Here is an 18,972-nt window from a genome sequence, read left to right as displayed (position 1 = left end):
GATAAGTTTTTTCTTAAGAAATAAGTCAGGATTAAAAATGTCTCTATTTAGGTTTTGCGTTTAGATTACGTCAGGGTCACCAACTTTAGTTAGACAATCGTCTGTTTAATAAAAACGTCTGTATGAAAAAAAACTGTCATTTTATTAATGTTAGCGTTTAGATCACGTTTAGATCACGTTTAGATCACGTCGCGATAATTTAATTAAGATCATTTTCTGTTTAAAATATAAAATGAAGAAAATATGGCTATATTGTAAATGTTCTGACGAATTACAACCACTTGTACACCCTCGATGTGAATATCCCGACAAACCAGACAAGCAGCTTAATCCCACCCCTACACAGTAGAGATCCTTATGTGTAACAAAGCATTCTACTCCAATAGTTCCTTCCTCAGAGCTGCCGAACTTTGGAACTCCTTTCCGGGATTCTGCTTTTCTAACTGTACCGAAATGCAGACGGTCAAATGAACCCACATCTAGCTGCTCATCTTCCTTCATAATATCCCTGTAACTTATGTTCCCGATAGTAGGCCCTTCCTTCAAAATGGCAATTTGCCTTGTTTGGGGTTAGAATTGAATTTTTAAAAAAGCCTTTCAATCACATGAATCACTTAATGTATTTGGATAATGATTAGTGATGAGACGATTCCAATATTTTTCCAATTCTGATACAATTTCTGATATTCTAATTAATTATAGATTCCGATGCAATAACCGATTCTGATTACTTTTTACCATAGATTGTTATTTCCTCGATTTCTGTAAGAACACACGTTTAATGTGAAGTGATTCTTTAAAACGTTAAAATACACACACACACACACACACACACACACATATATATATATATATATATATATGTCTGTCTGTCTGTGTGTCGTTCTGTGTACTTTTCCCTACACAATAACTCTGTCAATTTTCAATCTGCATACTCGAACTTTGATATACAAGGCTGTGAGATTTGGGAACATCTTTGTAATCCGTTTTCGGCCAGAAAGTTGGCTGTTAAGGGGTCAAAGTTCAACGATTTGAGCTTTTAGAACTCTAGAAAACTCCTCCGTTAATTTGGGGTATACACACTTGAAATTTTAGATATAGGTTCCTTGGACATGGATCTAACTTAATAACTTGATTTGAGCCCAAAACAATACATGTAATGGGGCAATGTAATGTATGTATTAGTTTTACTGGGACTTTAAAATAATACATATTTATAATTTTATCATTAGCACTAACAGTGGAAGATATGGTTTTAAAAAAGTTAATTTTAAAAAAGAGAACTAAAATAATTGTTTTGGCATCAGGGAATAAGCACACATTCTTCAGATTCTGATACTCCACAAAATGTCTGCTTTTTTGATTCCCATTTCCGAATTCCCACACTCAGAGAAAAACATAGGGGTCTGTTTTTATTAGACAAGCGAGTAGATGAAAGGAGGTGTGACGATGATCCTTAAGATGACTTCCATGGGCCTTTCCAGAATTTGCTGGAACGGTACAATAAGTGCCTTACAACCGAAGGAGATTACTTCGAAAAGAACTAATGTTTCATATGTGTACTATGAATAAAAGTGGCCCCATACGAAGAAGGTCTGGAAAATTATTACAGGTAGTTTGAGTATATATATATATATATATATATATATATATATATATATATATATATATTGATTTCAAGTAAGATCTTTGACTTACTTGTTGTTTCATTAAATACTTTTGCAAGCAAAATCCGATCCCGCATTTTGCTAATTCCTACCCTCTGATGAGAAGGAAAGTATTTCTTCGAAACTCCGCGGATTAAGGACTATCCACTTATCTAGTGTTTCCTTTTCAGATTAAATATGTTTTTAACTAATTACAAAGTGTTTTTTTAACATATTTTATTAAGTGTTTGCTCGTATATATATATATATATATATATATATATATATATGCAACCTTTTTCTCTGTGTCTGAGTTCATTCCTTATAAACTCAGAAACGGCTGAACAGATTTTCTTTAAAATTTACAGAGCTTTTTTGTGTAAGTCTGGGAGATGTCTTAGTTGAGTTTTGTCTCAGAATACCCCCCCCCGAATAATTACCGATAATCGATAATCGAAACTATTATTTTAATTTATCTATCATTGGTAAAGCCATTTTTCCATATCGTCGCTTAGCAACAATGATAGAACAATGGGCCGTGCATATTCTACTGCGGGTAAGTTGATAACGTGTTTTATTTATTTATTTATTTATTTGCATGACGTGGTCCGTAGGTTCACACACCGTACGTAAATTTCTTAATTTTTTGTCATTAATTGTAAAAAATTATATAAGACTTGAAAATGTACGTGTGAGTTTTTGTTTTGTTTTGTTTTGTTTTGTTTTTTGTTAGTTTTTTTTTGCATGACGTTGACGATGAATCCTGCAAGTAAATTGCTTAATGTTTTTTTTTTCGTTAACTGGAAAGAAGTTTATATAAACTATTTTATAAATAAAGCAGTAGGTTCTGTAGAGTGCAATGTAGAATAACATGTATTTCGGACTAAGTAACTGCATGGAGGCATGGGAAGCTTCCTACCGGGCGATTTAACGGATCAGGTATTGAGGTTTAGGAAACTCTTTTTAATCGGTTTTCGGCCAGAAATGTTGCTGTTAAGAGGTCAAAGTTCAACGATTTGGCTTTGTAGAACTCTACTAAACTCCTCCGCCAATTTTGGACTAAGTACCTGAAATTTTAGATATAGATTACTTGGATATGCATCGAACTTTATAATTTGATTTGAGCCACAAACAATAAATATTAAGCGGTCATAATTGAGGTCAATGTTTAAAAAGAATTGACATCTCCGACCTCTACCAAATTCCTCAGCCAATTTGTTGTCTAAACATTTGAAATTTTACAAAAAGTGTATTCAGAAATAAGACAAGCTTTTTAGTACTATTTTTGCAGAAAATTTGTCTTCCAAGGGCTCAAAGTTCCACAGATTTTACCTTTGCGGTCTCTAGCAAACTATTCAGCAAATTTTTTGTCTAAACATTTGAAATTTTACATAAAGGGTATTCAGATATGCGGCAAACATTTTAATCAGTTTTTGAGCGAAAATTTGGCTGGCAAGAGGTCAAAGTTTACAGAGTTGACCTTTGCAGACTCTACCAAACTTCTCAACTAATTTTGGGTCTAAACACGTGAAATTTTAGGTGTAGGTTACTTGGACATGGGTCAAACATTTTAATTCAATTTGAGCCCAAGACAATAAATTATAAGGGGTAAAAAGTGTGGTCGGAGTTTTAAAAAAATTGACATCCGCGGTCTCTACCAATTTTTCTCTATGGTAGTTAAGGAAGCCTATTATATAGAAAGGCATTACCATACATATTCACACTTTTTAATATATACATACACACATAAAGTTATGAACCGCACATAGGGTCCGAGTAAAGCCGGGCGGGATTGTTAGTCATAAATAGAAGCAAAAGTTGCGTAATTATAAACTGCAGCATTCATGAACGAGATTCCACGGCAACTAGAAATAATGTTGAAAAAAACAATATTTGTTAAGTGTTATTTTATAGTTTTCCTAGCTCCAAAATATTTCACAATCATGACATGGGTGTTTACATTTTATATTGATTCATACATATCTCAAGTTTGTGATAACCTATGCTGTTTATTATATTCAACTCGATAAATGTTGTAGTTAAGTTTGATAGAGTCAAGTTTGATGACATCCACAGTAGTACATGCCAGGTCAACTTAGTTACAAACAGAATTGTACTCAGAGACGAGTGACGTCAGCAAGAGTAGGTAATAGATTAAACTCTGTAGACAAAAATGGAGGAGCTACTAAAAGTATCCTTCCTTGCCTTGTCACAGTCCAAAACTCGTCCTCGAAATCTAGTGAGCGAGGAAGTTTTCACTTCATCTTTTTTACTGAACAGACGTTGCGAGTCTCTTCTCTTATTTTCACGGCATGTGCTCGACTGGTTTGTAAGATATGCCAAAGATTCGCAAGAAATCCACATCTAACGACAAAATCTGTTAATATTGAGTCATATCTTGTCTTGATAGAGTTCTCACCCGACTTCCAAACCTATTAAATGTTGGCCTTTTCTCTTCCCTGCGGCTATTATTTGAGACTTTGCGAGCCTGTCTCTGCTCTATCGTGATTTTCTATGATAAGTGCACATCTGAGCTCTTATTTACGATCCTCCCTTACAAACATTCACAAAAAAACTCACGACTAGCTACAACCACTATAAACAATTCCCCCAAGTTCTGGCTGTGCCTAAATCTAAAAGCAGATTCTATGAACCAAGTTTCTTTCCTAAAACTGACCACGTAGAACACTGTTCCACTGGCCTGCTTCCCAGCGGATTACAATATCCAGTGTACACTTACACCATTAAAGATTACGACACCATCACCTTACATTCCTTGACCGTTATCCTCGAGTGATCTTTGGGTCTTTATTTATGGTCACTCTCTTATAGATAAAGATTCCCTTACTCTCTATTCGTGCTTAAAACCTGACGAAAATCTCATGAGCAAAATTTATTTAGAAAACTTTTTCTCTGTGGAGCATGATAGCGTGAGGCTGCTTCTTAGCAATCTACAACATGTAGTTTTCAAATATAATGCAAATAAGTTCTTGTTGCGGTGTCTACTTGAAAAATTAAATCATATCATTAGAGTATTGTCTCAAAATGTATCCGACACTCATTAAACTATATCCTCGAATAGCTATTGAGCGTTGATAAACGGTAAGCCAAGGCGATCAGCAACCACTAGACAACACAGCCGTATATGATAACAAATAGATGCACGCGCAGCATGTCTATAAACAATCTTAGATTTATGTTATTTAATTGGAATTCATTATTGAGATGAATATTATTTATTTATTTATTGCGGATTATTATCCTCATCTTTTTTAATTGTTGTTTTACGATGTTTCGCCCAACTATTACTCTGGCCATCGTCAGGTGGTAAACGCAACGGGCTATGAATTCGAATCTCTTAACGGTATCCTTAGAAATTACTGCTTTTCATAGCTGTTGTCTCACCACGTTTTTTAGCCAAGTAAGCCTCTGACCGGCTTTGGGTAGGATTGAAACCGCTATCTCCAGACAATGCTCACCTGGAACCGTAGCGATTCAACGTCTCTATCCATCATTTAATTGGAATATTTATTATCTGATCTTTCATGGTCGGGTCCGTACCGAATAGTAGATATATTATTTAATTGGCATTGGATTAAATAATGTATACTAGTCGGTACCATGGAAGATCAGATAATAAATAAACGTGGATTTATAAGATCAAAAAATCCAACCTTGATCGCCCTTCGGGGCCCGTGGCGCAGTGGATAGAGACGTTGAATCTCTACGGTTCCAGGTGAACATTGTCTGAAGATAGCGGTTTCAATCCTACCCAAAGCCGGCCAGAGGCTTATGTGGCCAAAAAAATGTGGTAAGACGACACCATCTATGGAAGGCAGTACTTACTGAGGATGTAGTTGGAAGATGCGAAGTTCCAATCCCGTCGTGATTACGACCTGACGAAGGCCAGATGAATACTTTACCGAAACGTCGTGAAAACAACATCTAAGAAGGATGAGGATAATAAATGAATTAATATTAGATTTATTTGTAGTTGGCTTTCCCTTTTTACCCGTCTCTTCCTGTGCGGTTGATTCTACCTGAATTAAAAAAGTCGTCTACAAACAAGTTCGTTTAATCCCCTAAAATAAATAACGAGAATAGACAACGATTGAATATAAGCATGCGTTTGATCGCCTGGGATCGCCTGGTCTTAATCATTAATCAATGGAGCGGAGAGGGAGAAGAGAGATATCTAATCACGACATTTTTTTTAAAAGCGGCTGTTAGGTCCTGGATATGACCTTAAACTATATCCAGTGGTGAGGCCCCAGCTTGCGGGCTTTGGGGAGTGTGGAGCCACCCTTTAATTGCCATTGCTCCCAGGTCCACTCTGACCCGGAGTGGTAATACCTGTTAGGGTCCCAACTATGGGTTAAATAGAAACCGACTTGAAAACAACAAATATATTCTATTAAAAAATCTTTCTTCAAAATCTTTGGATTCTGCATTAAATAACCTGAAAAGGGTTGATAAGCCGTAAAACAAAGACAACTGACAAATCAAAAGCGGTTGTTAGCACGTGATATTGGATGGATCTGTTGAAACCCCCCTCTCTCTCTCCCTCTCTCTCTCTCTCTCTCTCTCTCTCTCTCTCTCTCTCTCTTTATTTGAGCCATGGTACCTTATATCTATTCCCACCATTCAAGAGGTCAGGCTGTCATTAAAGTACACTTAGTTGACTCTGACTGAACAGCGTTTACTATTTCGCTACCAAAACCATAACTGTCTAATGGGTAATACAAGTTGTCGCATTGATAACTTTGTGCTTCGTATTTTATCAATACTATGAAATGATAGATTGAATCCTAAAACATTCGACTCTTTTCATACAAGGATTCCATTAAGATTTCATTAATGGAAATTCGCAATTTATACATTTAGAAAAAGACAACTTCTCTTACATACTTGGATGTTGCCGATTTTGTTGGTTTGCTTACTTTAATAAATATGCATTCGTTATGTATTGTTTAGAGACAATGCGTACGTCCCGATAGTTGGACGCAAGAGTTGCGCAATTACAAACCTCATTATTTATGAAAAGAATCCAAAGGCGACTAGAAATAATGCTGAAAATAAAGCAAAATATGTCAAATGTTATTTTGTAGTTTTTCTGGCGCCAAATTAGTTTCACGATTCATGAAAGTCTAATTCACACTACTGCAACCCCTTTCGCACAGAAGAGACGTCACGGTCCTGTTGTGTTCTATCGAAATTTTTATTGTAAGTGTTCGACTGAACTCCAATCTATGGTCGCTTTTCGCCAAACTTTCATTAAAAGAAACCCGACTAGCTACAACCACTATATAGGATTTTCCTCACTCTCTACTAGTGCTTTTATCTAAACACAGCTTCCATAACACAAACTGTTTTCCCAGAACTGCTCGCTTATGGAACACGCTTTCACTGGCCTGCTTCCCGGTTAAATACAACATGGTATGTTTTTAAATCCAATGTAAATACGTTCTTGTTGGTTCGAGCTCATGAATAATAAAAGTCTATCTAATTTAAACTATTAACGATAACTACACTGTCATGCTGTTGCTCTTGCCCAACAACAACATGGCAAAAAGAAAGAAAGAAAGAAAGACATACAGAAGATGGGGCTTTGCTTCGAATTATTTTTATAAATTACAATATAAATTTCAAACAAAATAAATATCTGTTTATTTTGACATAATGTGTTGTTTTAGCTTCAAACGTATATAATACGTATTTTATTTTAATAATATATATATTTTTAATGCCTCTAGACACTAGTGTTTCATTATTTCGGGAATCGTCGGTGGAGGGTGACATGACATGATTAATACTGCTCGGCAGATCTGAACCCGGCCACGAATCAATCTCTGACTCTCGTAGCAAGTAACAGACCTCACGGATAATCTATATATATATATATATATATATATATATATATATATATATATATATATATATATATATAAGCGAAAATGTATGTATGTATGTATGTGTGTTCGGTTTTTATGTATGTCAACAAAAGGCTTTTTTCAGAGAAGCGGTCGCTCGCTTAACAACTTTTTAAAACTTTTAATATCACATATAAATCGTAATATCTCACAGTTAACAACGAAACTCACCTGTCTATTTAATTTGCTCGATTTCGGGAAGATAAATATTCAACATTTGTCGCTCGCCGCATGTGGGTTAGTTTTTTCCTATAACATCTTCGGGGAAAAAAGCGTTTAGCAGTCAAACTTGACCTCATTAACTCATAACGTTAGCATGTCGCGGTGGGGCAATGGTTAACGTCACACGTTTGTGTTTTCACACTTTAATTTACAAATTTGCCTCAAGGGTTCGGGTTAGATCCTCATACTTACTGTTTTTCACCCCACCCCCACCCCCGGAGTTTCCACACACACCTTCAAACACCTGGGCAACGCCAGGTATCCCTCGCTAGTCTTTATCTAAAGGTGAAAAGATATCTTTAATAAATAGTAGATATTTCTACTCGGTTATGATGTGTGTCACACTGTAGCGATTATATTAGCTAGTATGAAGTTTGATAAGGGTCACATTAGTACATGTCCAGATGAATTAGCTGCAACATAATTATAGTCAGCTTGCGGCAAACATAATTAATTTATATAAAAGAGATACAGATATATATATATATATATATATATATATATATATATATATATATATATATATTCCTTTTAAATTGCAAGTACGGATAAATCTTACCCGACATATCAAATTGTGTTATATTTCTTTACGACTATATATATATATATATATATATATATATATAAATTATATAAACATATACCACAATAAATCTAATATATATTATCTATATTCCTGTGTATACATATATATGTATGTATATATATATGTATATATATATATATATACATATATATGCCTTTTTATTAACGAACGCAGATGACTGAGTGTAATTATTGATATCAAATTGTCCTCAATTATATATATATCTTTTATATATATTCCATATAAAATGTGCTGATATTTTCGCTTATTTTCTCTTTTTTATTTGTAATATCTATCTTCTTATCGAAATCTTTCATGATAATCTTAATTAATATCAAGCTGCATGCAAGCATGGCTCTGTTTTCAATAAAAAGTAAGAAGTACATGATATTATCAAAACACGATCTGTATATATTAATAAACATTTTATGAAAAAAATCAACTCCAAACAAAATTTGGAAAAATTAAAACGAAATAGATTTCAGAGTGAAGAAACTCATTCACACAAGAAGAGACATTGTGATCTTTGAGATACCTGATACGCCTTGGCGCTTTTATCTTTAAATTTATAAGTAGTCATTGCTTCTCAAGGCCTAGTGTCCACTCGAGGATAAGAGTTAAGGAGTGTCAGATGGGACTAATCTAAATGGATTAAACTTAACAGTACAAACAGATCGAATGAGTGAGGAGGCGATAAATGGATGAATGAAGGTATCGAGGGTATCAGACGCTTTTCCATCGCTTTTAGGGGGGGGGAGCATCACTCTCCCCAAGGGCGTAAGAACCCAGGAGTACTTAAATAGCATGCTATAATTAATACAGAAAAAATCAGGTAGTGGGATGGGTTTCTAGATCCTAAAATTAGTTTTCTTGCATACGAGCCTTCGAAAGGATCTGTTTCTCAGTTCTTAGAAAGAAATACCAAACATTTATACAAAAAAAATGTTTTTGTTAAACATTTTAAACAAAAAAAAAAATAAAATAAGATAAACACTTCCTTTAAAAGTTTTGTTTAAATTTACGATGAAAGAATATTCCACCTGAGTGAATTTTAAAAAAATAAAATCTTATATAACTTTTACTAAGACATTTAGCTAAAAACAAAACATCATGTTTTTTGTGAAAATTTGGCAAAACTAGGAACATAGATCGGAGCTCAGACGAACACATAATCAAACTGTTGGTCAACCTGAACTCATACCTGGTGAAAAAATATTCTAGCGAGCGGTTGACACTGTGGTGCAGAAAGAAAGCAGGAGCAGAAATAGTTGAGTCGGAATGACGGATTACGGGCCTGGCTGTGCGAGATTTCTCGGACCTGTCGGTTTGAGGAAGTGGCCCGATTCAGGCGCTGTTAGCAAATATGCTGGGTGAAGTACCCCATGACCGGGACATTCGAGCAGATGTCCTGAAGGAGAACCCGATTTACTCAGACAAGTGCGCGATTGTGGAATCGAATAAACAGGTAGCTTCCATCGCTGAAAGGCGAAAAATATCACGGTCAAAACCTAAAGGGGGCTATTGAGAACCATCTTATAGTAAGGAGAATCCGACGGAGGACGCAGAAAAAAGGAGCCATCCCCGGAAGATTGACGTTGAATATCCGAAATTGATTCCATAACCCCGTTATAGGTCGATTGGAATTGCTTTCCATTATGAAGGATATAGGGCGGATGATTGCGCGACCTGATGAGCTTGACGCACGAGGAGTTTGAACCGGTTGTCAGAAAATCGCTCAGATCGGTCATTGCAACCGGTGATGCACGGATGCTGCTTATCTGAGGTTGGAACGAAGAAGGATAAATAATATGGTCTCCCTCAGTTAACTCAGTGGGAAGACCCAGGGAAGCTAGAAGGTACTGCTCAAGAAAGCAAGAGGCCAGTTGGTTCGGGTTAACACAAACTCTCTTACAGAAGATCTCTCGTTGTCGGCTCCCGCAATGTGCTATTAGAAGAGGTGTGTGGATAAAAGGGAGATATTTTTCTAGAAAATAGAGGACGAGGGATGAGATCGAACTAATCTCTTTCCTCTTTGTTGGTTGCATACGCGCAGAAAGGGCCATTGTGTCTGTGCTGTCGCTGGCGATGGGTAGGTCGAACTTGGAACCATCTTCTTCCAAGGGTAAGCGAGAATTAGAAACTTTATTAAGGAGGAATGTATAAGGAATTATCTTCCTTCGTGCAGTTTATGAGAAATCATTAATTTGCATGGGTATCTGCATATCAGTTTGTACAATTCTTCTGACTGTTCGATCAGACAATCCTGTGGCCAAAGTATGTTGGCGAGCTGAACGGGTAGGAGACTGAGTAGCAGATAGTTTCACAGCTCGAATAATGTCTAGCGTTCCAATGGTTCTAGGCCTTCCAGATCGCTTCCATTTAAGTGTCGATCCTGTAGCTCTGAAATTTGCAACTCATAGCTGTATTGAGTTTCTATCTGGAACATGATTATTGTGTAGCGGGTACATATTAGAGACATGTATAACGGAGACTCAGAACAGGGATAACGACGAATATGACAATACTGAGGGAGAGACATTTATGGTTGTCTTCAAGTCCAACGTAAACAAGTTCTTGATGAACCGATCCATTCAAGTTAACAAATTTTCCGAATTTCCATTACTAACGATCACTATATTGTCCAACTTACCACTGTACACTTTAACCTTTATCATCGAACGGCCTCTGGGCCTTGATAAGTGGTGATGCCTATGTAATATATATATATATATATATATATATATATATATATATATATATATATATATTCCTTTTAAATTGTAAGTGCGGATAAACTTGAACTATCAAATTGTGTTATATTTCTTTACGTCTGTATATATATATATATATATATACTAGCTGTACCCTGCCACGCGTTGCAGTGGCTCAATTTGGTGTAATGGAAAAAATTAATAAAAGAGAAAATGCATGTTTCTTATATTAGTACAGCAATCCACTGCAAAAAGTGAAAAAGAAGGCGAAACTGAAAAAAATGGTGCTCTTGCAGAATTTGATCTGGATCCTCGAGAGTTTCTGTCAATCATTCATGTTTTGGACTTGACCAACAATCAGTGGATGAAGCCGAACGTAGCAAAAATGTTGAAACGCTAAATGCTTTTTTTGTTGTTGTTTTAAAAAATGTGATTTAGTAATTAATATTTGGTTGATGGTGGGGGGAGGGGGGTTACTATACACAGATTCGAAAAAGTCGTCCAAAAACAAATAAATGAAAGCAAAGGTAAGGTAATTTACGTTTCTACCTAATTGGATAATTGTTTAGTGTTTTTATGTAATGTAAAATGTTTAATTGGCTCAAAAAACAGAAATGGTCGCGAATTCTGTTGAATACGTTAAGTTTGGGAAAGTAAGTTGAAAACTAAAAACTATACAAAACAGTGTCTTAAACTCACCGAACATATGTTACCATGACATAGGCTGGCATAATGGATAGGTTTCTGACAGTATTTTGTATAGTTTTTTTAGTTTTAACTCAGTTTCTCTAACTTAAAGTAATCAACAGTGTCCACCACCATTTGTAGCTTTCAAATACACCAATAAACACTGTTTTTCGAGCCGACTAAACGTTACATTAAATGAAAAGGGTTTATATTACTAAACACAGATAAAAAGAAGTTGTCAAAAAATAAATATATAACAAATAAATGTTATCAAAGGCAAGAAAAGTAAGTGTTCTACCTAACTGGATAAGATTTTAGTGTTTTTATGTAATGTATAATCGGTTCAAAAACATTCAATGTTTATCGGTATATCTGAAAAATACAAATGGCGGCAGACTGTATCGAACATGTTAAGTTTGGGGAAATTTTGGGAAAATGAGTTTAAACTAAAAATAATGTTAGGAACTCACTCAATATATGTTACCATGATGTAGGGTGGCATATAATCGGTGGTTTTAAACTTTTGCTCGATACAGGTGACGACTTTTAAAAATCCCTTTTAGTGATTACCTGGTGTGAGGATATTTGTACAACTAAACGGCAAATCTGCTCAAAAAAATCCGGTATTATTTTACTTTAAGGCCCGTTTCACGTTCATATATAACGAAATATTTTATTGTAGATTTCGGTGTGCTAAAAACGAATCTGCAAACCGTTTACGTAGCAAAAAAAAGTTTTCATGACATTCATGAAATTACTTTTTCGAAAAGTGGGTGATCACTTTTCAATGTAAATTTAACTTAGAATGAGCACCCACTTTCTGGCGACCTGAGAGAGGGGCATTTTTCTGTTTCTTGGCTAAAAAGTTTTTTTGTTTAATTTCTTTTGCATGGTAATAACCCCTGAACTCTGGGACTATTTTCCATTTAACAGCCGTAGCCTTCGTTTACGCTATGCGTAAGCATAAACGAAAGCTGTTTAGCCAATAAACATGGGAGAAAATCCCCCCTCTCTCAGGTGGCTAGAAAGTGGGTTCTCATTTTAAGTTAAATTTACATGGAAAAGTGATCGCCACTTTTTCGAAAAAGTAATTTCTTCATATCATACAAACTATTTTTTTGTGACGGAAACGGTTTGCAAGTTCGTTTTTAGCACACCAAAATCTACAAAAAAAAAATGTCGTTATTTACGAACGTGAGACGCACAGCCCTTAATGGAAAATTATATAAAAATTCCGGGGGAAAATAGTTTTCAATAAAAACAGCAAATGAATTCGATAGAAAAAAATGGATGCTATTTTTTTTTCTTTCTGTGTGTTTCTTGGCTTAAAAGTCTTTTTGTTTGATTTCTTTTGCATGGTATTAACCCCTGAACTCTGGGACTATTTTCCATTTCACAGACGTAGCCTTTGTTTATGCTATGCGTGAGCATAAACGAAAACTGTTAAATATGCATTCGCGTACCAAACTGCCTTGTAAAAAAAACCTTTAAGCCAATAAACACGAAAATAAATGCCCCTTCCTCAGGTGGCCAGAAAGTGGGTGCTCATTTTAAGTTAAATTTACATGGAAAAGTGATCACCCACTTTTCAGAAAAAAAAAATTTCTTCAGATGATGAAAACTATTTTGATACTCCTTGGGCGTTGAGTTCCATGGCGACCCGCAGAATTATTTAATGGTTGTTCCCTTAGTACCCCCCTAGTCAAGGCTAACGCATGCGCACGTAACATTTTTTTATTTATTTACTTACGTGGTGGAGTTTCTATACTGATAGGTTTTTTTTAAATGTTTTCACTGGATTATTATTGATTGAACACTAACCAGATTACGAAAAAAAATTGAAAAAAAAAAATCTTTTCAACATTTGAAAGGGATACTAACTTTTTAGTTACCACGTTCTGGTAAATCGGTCACTTTTTATTTATTTATTTTTATTTTTTTCTAAATACGGAAGTGTCTTCGGGAGATATAAAATGGTCGCATGTTGACGAAGCAATGTATCGGGAGGCGTACGGGATTAAAAATTATTGGTAAATTTTTAGATTAGGTCCACCTCCTCAATTTTCTTTTAAATGACGATAATGCTGAATACGAAAATCGCATCGAAATTTTGCAGAAATAAGTAGTTATCAAGATATAAAAAGTTGTATTATGCATTGTAATCTTTGGCGGCCATCTTTTTACGTGTGTGTATTTGTTTATGGCGCGTGTGAACGTAAAAAGATGGCCGCCGAAGAATACAATGCATAATACAACTATTTATTTCCGCAAAATTTCAATGCAATTTGCGTGTTCAGCATACTCGGAAACCTATAAATGTCGTCATTGAAAGGAAAATTGTGGAGGTGGACCTAATCTAAAAAAATACCAAATTATTAAACATTTCTCCAGCATGTTAGTGAAATTTATAATACTTTAAAAAAATTAAAAAGAAACAAAACATAAGTTTTGAAAAAAAAACTCACCTTTCACAATAACAATTAAAAAAAACCACAAACTGACTAAATAAGTAAAAAAAAAATTATTAAAAATCTCGAAACTTTATTTTCATGAAAACAATAAAAAAAAGTCCTGTTCTCTCTATTTTTTTTCTTTGAGAAACAAATATATTTCTGACTTACAAATGCGGTAGAGACTCATTATTTTTACTTTCTATGGTTTTGATATACCGCGTTTTTATAACTTACAAAATGGGTGACTGATTTATCAGAACGTTGTAACTAAAAAGTGAGCACCACTTTCAAATGTCGAAATAATGATTTCTTTTTTACATTTTTTTTTTAATAATCTGTTTATTTAGTATCCAATCAATAATAATCCAGTGAAAAAAAATTCCAAAAACCTATAAGTATAGAAATTAAGCATGGAAGTAATGTTTGTACAACGTAACGTCGCCTTTCGCACTTTTACAAACATTTTTTTTTTAAAAAGTAACTAAACCATTTATTGATAATTTGTCACGTGTACAAACATGTATTTATTTACGTAGGCTTAACTCCTTTCATGAATAAGAAAAGTTTTACTCTTTAAGAATAATAAAAGGAAAAAGTTACTGAACATTTATAAAAAGACTTCTTTTCATGAAGGTCAGAGGAATAGTTGGCCGAAAATTCGTGAAACAACAACAATAAATAAAAATGGTGCTAATGCAGAGAGCCGCGCTATTTTTTAAATCATATTTCCACGTTTAAATAACGTTTTACGATGTGTTTTTTAATTTTTTATTTATTCAATTGTAAGGTTAAAGTACAGAATAGGTACAAAACATCCTTACCTCCCCATGTTAAGAATGACTTTTTAAATAATAACATTATTTCAGCACGGATCACTCTCTGCATGAGTAATCTTATATATAAAAAAAAAACTCAAAAGCAAGCAACAAACTTTAAAAAATACCAAATTATTAAACATTTCTCCAGCATGTTAGTGAAATTTATAATACTTTAAAAAAATTAAAAAGAAACAAAACAAAAGTTATGAAAAAAAACTCACCTTTCACAAAAACAATTTAAAAAAAAAACACAAACTGACTAAATAAGTAAAAAAAAAAAATAATTAAAAATCTCGAAACTTTATTTTCATGAAAACAATAAAAAAAAGTCCTGTTCTCTCTATTTTTTCTTTGAGAAACAAATATATTTCTGACTTACAAATGCGGTAGAGACTCATTATTTTTACTTTCTATGGTTTTGATATACCGCGTTTTTATTGCTTACAAAATGGGTGACTGATTTATCAGAACGTTGTAACTAAAAAGTGAGCACCACTTTCAAATGTCGAAATAATGATTTCTCTTTTACATTTTTTTTAATAATCTGTTTAATTAGTGTCCAATCAATAATAATCCAGTGAAAAAAAATTCCAAAAACCTATAAGTATAGAAATTAAGCATGGGAGTAATGTTTGTACAACGTAACGTCGCCTTTCGCTCTTTTACAAACATTTTTTAAAAAAAGTAACTAAACCATTTATTGATAATTTGTCACGTGTACAAACATTTATTTATTTACGTAGGCTTAACTCCTTTCATGAATAAGAAAAGTTTTACTCTTTAAGAATAATAAAAGGAAAAAGTTACTGAACATTTATAAAAGGACTTCTTTTCATGAAGGCCAGAGGAATAGTTGGCCGAAAATTCGTGAAACAACAACAATAAATAAAAATGGTGCTAATGCAGAGAGCTGCGCTATTTTTTAAATCATATTTCCACGTTTAAATAACGTTTTACGATGTGTTTTTTAATTTTTTATTTATTCAATTGTAAGGTTAAAGTACAGAATAGGTACAAAACATCCTTACCTCCCCATGTTAAGAATGACTTTTTAAATAATAACATTATTTCAGCACGGATCACTCTCTCCATGAGTAATCTTATATATAAAAAAAAACTCAAAAGCAAGCAACAAACTTTTTTTTGGCCTTATATAATAAAGAAAAGATGTGTAAATTAAAAAATTTGGAAGATAAACAAATGAAATATGTTTTTTTTTGTTTGTTTTTTTTTACTTATCGAGTTAAGAGAAAATTAAACCTTTCGTCAATTCGTGGCTGTGAAATGAATCGAACCGGAAGTTCAGTTTTATCAACAGAACAGATTCGCAGAAACGATAAATAAATATATTTATTTTATTTAATATTTTAATTTTAATTAGGTAAATTTATTTTAATAACATAAAAACATACCTCGACTCTAAAAATGGGTTGTCTGAAAATTTCAAATAAATTGGTAACGTATAAACATGGTTTTATTTCTTTAGAACGAACCAACTTTACATTTTTATATATATAGATATATATATATATATTCCTTTTAAATTGTAAGTGCGGATAAACTTGAACTATCAAATTGTGTTATATTTCTTTACGTCCGTATGTATGTATGTATGTATATATATATATATATATATATATATATATATACATTATATAAACATACATCACAATAGATCTAATATATATTATCTATATTCCTGTGCATACATATATATATGTATATATGTACAGGGATAACGACGATGATGACAATACTGAAGGAGAGACATTTATTTTCTTACTTCATCTTGGTTTCTCAGCCTCCCAGCCATTGCTACCTGTAACTTTAGTTTATTCTTTAAGCTCTAGGTCATTATTCGGCAACTGAGAAGATGAAAGAGGCTATGAATCTGAAATCATCTCGGAAGATCCTTTTTTTTTTGTATTTTGATTTCAGTTATGTATTGTCCATCAGCAATCAGTTCAAGTCTCCATGTTTTCATTTCATTTTCTATTAAATTGATGATCTCGCTTGGTATTTTGTACATTCTCAGACATTCTATTATCCATACTTGTAGGATTCTACCATATGCCATGGCCAGAATTATTTTATTTTTATATTTTTAATTACATTTTCACCCCAAACAAGGCAAATTGCCACTTTGGTGTAGGGGGCTACTATCAGGGCAACAACTACTGGGGTACTATGTAGGGATTTGGGCAGCAAGATGTCGGTTCACGTTACACTTGAACTTCTGCACGTCAGTACTGTTGGGGAAGCAGGGACCTGGAATGGAAATCCAGAGTCTAGCGGTTCTGGGGAAGAAACTATTGGAGTAAAAAGATCTTTTACATCTAGGGATCTCTACAGTGTGGGGGTGGGATTTAGCAGCGTGTCGGGTTTGTCGAGGGTGTCTACGTCGTGGGGGCACAAGTGATTTTCTACTTTTGCCCTCCTTCAGAATCCTTTGGTGTATGTATAACACTATATGCGTAACTCTTTCCTTTTTGGCATCCCTTCTGTTCCTCGGGAAGTAATCCGCAATTATGAAGGGCTGATGAATTTGTTCTCTCAGTTGTGTAGTAAGTATTTTTCACATTGTAGGTAAACAGGTTATAGACTTGTAGTTGCTGGGGATACACAAGAGGGCTTCCCCCGGGCCTTCCGGAAGTTATTGGAACGATAGACCTAGTGCAATGCAGTCGGAGGAGATTACTTCAAAGATGAGTAGTGTTTTATGTGTGTACTCTCAATGAAAGTGCTCATACGAAAAAAGTATTTTCTCTACCCTGCAACCTCTCTCCCACAGAAGAGACGTTGCGCGCCTATCCTTGTTTTATTGTTATTTCCATGGCAGGTGCTCGTCTGAACTCCAATCTCTGGTCCCCCCTCGCCAATCTTTCACGGAAAACACCCGTCTAGCTGAATCCACTCTGAAAAATTTCCCCCACTCTATATCTGTGCCTAAATCAAAACGCGGATTCCATGAACAAAGCTCCTTTCTTAGAACTGCACGCCTGTGGAACTCTGTTCCGTTTGCCTGCTTCCCACCGGACTACAACTTGGATGTCTTCAAGTCCAATGTTAACAAATTCCTAATGAACCGCCCTTTTAAGTAAACACTTCATCAAATCTCCACATTAACGTAATGTACTTGCAATAACCCTTATCCCTGAGTGGCTTCCGGGCCTTGATAAGTGGTGATCATTGTGTAAAAAAAAAAAACATTGAAGGCATCTTGTATTTTTTAAGAATACATATACATATATCATATATATATTATATATATACATATATATTAAGAATACATATACATATATCATATATATATACATATATATTAAGAATACATATACATATATCATATATATATTATATATATATATACATATATATTAAGAATACATATACATATATCATATATATATTATATATATATATACATATATATTAAGAATACATATACATATATCATATATATATTATATATATATATACATATATATTAAGAATACATATACATATATCATATATATATTATATATATATATACATATATATACATAATACATATACATATATCATATATATATTATATATATATATACATATATATTAAGAATACATATACATATATCAGTACTCATATATATTAAGAATACATATACATATATCATATATATATTATATATATATATACATATATATTAAGAATACATATACATATATCATATATATATTATATATATACATATATATTAAGAATACATATACATATATCAGTACTCATATATATTAAGAATACATATACATATATCAGTACTCATATATATTAAGAATACATATACATATATCATATATATATTATATATATACATATATATTAAGAATACATATACATATATCATATATATATTATATATATATATACATATAT

The sequence above is a fragment of the Euprymna scolopes genome, chromosome 39 (genome assembly GCF_053919585.1).
Source record: "Euprymna scolopes isolate OS-2025 chromosome 39, ASM5391958v1, whole genome shotgun sequence".
NCBI classification, from domain to species: domain Eukaryota; kingdom Metazoa; phylum Mollusca; class Cephalopoda; order Sepiida; family Sepiolidae; genus Euprymna; species Euprymna scolopes.
The sequence above is the reverse complement of the archived record's forward strand: the minus strand, read 5'-3'. Positions refer to the sequence as shown.